This window comes from Triticum aestivum, chromosome 3A (genome assembly GCF_018294505.1).
Source record: "Triticum aestivum cultivar Chinese Spring chromosome 3A, IWGSC CS RefSeq v2.1, whole genome shotgun sequence".
In the NCBI taxonomy this organism is placed as follows: Eukaryota; Viridiplantae; Streptophyta; class Magnoliopsida; order Poales; family Poaceae; genus Triticum; species Triticum aestivum.
This window is the reverse complement of record NC_057800.1, coordinates 742876067-742876922: the sequence shown is the minus strand read 5'-3', so window position 1 is coordinate 742876922 and position 856 is coordinate 742876067.

Sequence of the window (856 nt, the reverse complement as noted above, 5' to 3'; positions counted from 1 at the left end):
GCATCGTAACTTTGCGTCCGTAGATCCGTTTTGGGCATATAGCATATCAAAATGTTCGTCTCAAAGAGCACATCATTTCATCTCATTGCATCATTTTCTTTTGAGTTCATCTTCATGCCCGAAATGCTGTTGGAAGAGTGCTATTTAAGTTAATTGTCAGATCTGCTGCTCCAAATAGCTATTTGTCCTTTTTGCCATGATTATTGTGTGCATGATATGCCCCTGAGCTCTACATATGTTTTGTTATATGCTTTCTTTCCATAGGTGTCATCTATGTATTTTTGTGATGTGTGTGGTGACTAGCACAAGCTTGCAAAGTGGAGCATTCGTTAATGCTGACTTCAGGGACTTAGCAATTCCACTAAGTCCTTGATCTGTTTTATCAATATGCCATATGTTCATGTTGTTTCCTAGTGATCCGTGCCTCTTTTGAGGATGATCAGTAAGGATCTTTTGTTAATCTTGTAGTGCTCTATCCATCCATGTCTTAGTTTGCAATTATGGAGCACCCTAGCTTGAGTCAATCGAGCTCTACTTTTTCTATTTCGTGAATCTGGGCAGATTGTCTACTTGTTAGCGATTTTCTCGAGGATGTTGTAGTTGATCCGTGCATGCTATGTTATTGTTCTTGCCATGTCTAGCTTGTATTATGTGTATTCTTGATGGGTGTATGCTTAGTTTGTCATGACTTGCTCTGTAGTGAGCGCATCGAGCTTGTAAACATGCCTACTTGATATCTGACTTGCCAAGCAGCCTTGGTTTACTACCGGTAGACCGCCTATCAAGTTTCGTACCATTTGGACTTCGTTTGATGCTCCAACGGTTAACCGAGGGGCCGAAAAGGCCTCGTGTGTGT